Here is a 2,946-nt window from a genome sequence, read left to right as displayed (position 1 = left end):
ACATGGTATTCCTTGGTCAAGAATGCCTTTGATCAAGAAGTAGGGTTTGTGAGTCCTCTTGACCCAATCCAAACCCTAACCCTACTAGGCCGATAACGCTTTGGCCCTAGGGTTCCTAAATTCATACGGAAGTCTAGTATTTGGTCAATTGATCCTTAGGGTGAGAACCCTAGATCATCCTTGCACGGCGTTTAAAATAATTCTAACATTTCAAGAATGTGGGTAGGACCCTTAAGATTGGAAGTAATAAGTCGGCAACCCAAGTGCGATACTAGGCAGAATTTTATCATAGCTTCATCCTACCTAGCACATTGAGGTGATCGTCATATACTAACTAATTATGCCTTTATGAATCCCATGTGAGTTACACAATTACAAGCGATTTACCTAATTGATCTAATTGTCTTATGATGTGAGGTGCCCGCCCATCGGCTTTCCAGGCACTCTTTTAGCGGTCTATCGAGAAACGAATCTAAGCGTCGCTGCCCGGCACTCCCAAGGAATGTTCCGAGTTTTGTCGCCTAGGGTTTCCCAAATCCGCCTCGCAACGGAACGTTCACGACCGAACCCACTAGGATCAACCTGAAATTTGGGTTCCTAGTTGTCAAGGTCTCCTGTTAGCATTCTAGCGTCGGGTATTGGACATCCTACTTTATGCAGAGATACCCAACCCGAAGCAGATCTATGCCGCACTTGGTTCAAAGAGAATGGGAAACGAGAGGGATGCGTTGCTCAACCTCTCTGCCCATAGGGCATAGTCCCATTCCGGTCCCCTAAAACGGCATGAATCGGGTTCTAACCTATCGATACCTAAAGGTCGAATGACGATAAAAACTTGTGAGAAGCCTCCCAGTTCTCTGGGACCACCCTGCCATAGGACGGACCCGTCGGGGGTTCCGTCCACCCGCTTCCCTTAATAGCTTTAGTTTTCTAATTAGGTCCTACCACATTTATGTGTGACACTTAAAATCAGCTTCATTAATTAAGCCTTTTAGGGAACAAGGTTCGTTCGCGTAAATTATAGCACAGACACGAAAACAGAGCAAAGCAATCTATTGACAAACAAGATCAAACAAGTTCCTTAACTTATCTTCAAGTTAATCTTTGTCTCCCGCCCATACAGGAGAAATTATGTTTCGCTTCTGTCCAACAGAAGTATCCCTTCTGCCCTGCAGAAGTAACTGGTCCAATTCACATGGCACCAAAACTCAATCCTTTATCTAGAATAGAATCTCCCAACATGCCCAGATGTTGGGGGCCACGGAGGTCTTCAACTCCATTCTAGACCTAGCAAGGGGTGTCCAGAGCTCCAACTGACCCACAAGCTGTCTAGGAGCGAAACATCATACCCGTGGTTGGCCTTTTCACCACTCGACCGTCGGCCCATGAATCGAGCAGTGCCCTCTCGGGTTACTACGCGGTGCGACCATGGAGGTGATCCACCCGTATAATATATCCTTCCTTAATTAAATCCTTTAAGAATCAAGCACAAACAAGGCATTCAGCCTAATATCATTTTCTAAGAAGACATTCCTTTATTCCCATGGCGACATGTCATCACAGACCCTTGCCATGCATTTGCCATAAATCACAAGCACTTGGAATAATCATTCAAACAACAACTAACAACCAGTTGAATGTAAAAGCATTTAGGATATTGTTTGATCAATCAACAAAACCAATTGCATTCTTTCCAAAACAATGCAAGAATAGATGATATAACATTTCCATCGTATATTTGCTCTCTCCCTTGGGATCTAAGAGCAATACCATGCAAACATGTTCTTAACACTTCCTTCTTTCGGCTAGGGCATATGTTAAGGGTTCAAACACTATTCATGATGTAAGTTCTATAGGTCACTTACCTTGATCGATAACCCAACCTTGAATTTGGATTGGCAAAAGTCATCGTTATCCAACGGATCTCAAGACATCCTAGCTTTAACCCTTATGATCAATTTCTTGTACTAGCTCTTAGTCAAGTCATGAGGCAACTAGAAAATTATCCTCATATATCAAACATGTCATAGGTATAACGTATAAATACTTGATAAGATAAGTGTGAGATTATCTCAAGTAATTAGACTTTAACATGCCTTGCCTTGAGCTAGAATATAATTCTTCTTAATATTTGGGCTCTTAAGCTAAGTACTTTTGAAGTATCTAAGCTTTAAACTAGTACTTCTCCATTCATGATTCTTAGTGTCATATTCTTTTAGCAATTATGCTAGTTATAACCCTTGACTATACTTTAATCTAGTACTTGTATGTCCAATCCTTTAATGTCGTTCTTTTGACAACTATGTCATTCACAACGCTTGACTGATTCTTCCTTGTAATTGCTCTACTAGCAAATAAGTCATATGTAACTAGATGCAATTATCTTCCCTTGATATATGCACTTCACAAACTCCATCTTCCGAGTAAGCGAGATGAAATTTATCCTTTCCCATGACCTATACTTGTGCAATAGTATGGGCTTAACGTATCTCATACGAGAATCAAAGCAAGCATCTATCAACTTGAAAATACATTACTTACAACCGGAACTATAGTTGGATTGACAGTGATGCCCTTGCTCGAAGCCTTGTTGCTAGTTGCAGGATTGTCATTCGCACGCGTCATTCTTTGCTTGGAGGCCATCGTTCGCAGGTAGACTCAAGAGATTAAGAAGGTAGAATAGATTCAAGATGGGAGAGCGTAAGAGAAGATGGTTAAGTCGAGGATCGAGATAGAAGGAATTGAGCTAATTCTCTTCCTTGCAGCCTCTCGAGGTGACTCTTCTCTCTCTCTCTCTCTTTCTCTCTCTCAAGCTCTCTTTCAAGCTCTTCCTCACAAACTCTTGGAGGGGTATCCTTCTCTCTACCTCTCTCGCAGCCTCTCGGTGTCTCCTTATCCTTCTTATGCCTCTCCCATGCCTCATATTTATAGTGAATTAGAGAAGAG

This window comes from Lygodium microphyllum, chromosome 7, assembly GCF_053477565.2.
Source record: "Lygodium microphyllum isolate KBCC chromosome 7, Lygodium_microphyllum_v1.1.10, whole genome shotgun sequence".
In the NCBI taxonomy this organism is placed as follows: Eukaryota; Viridiplantae; Streptophyta; class Polypodiopsida; order Schizaeales; family Lygodiaceae; genus Lygodium; species Lygodium microphyllum.
This window is presented reverse-complemented; position numbering follows the sequence as displayed.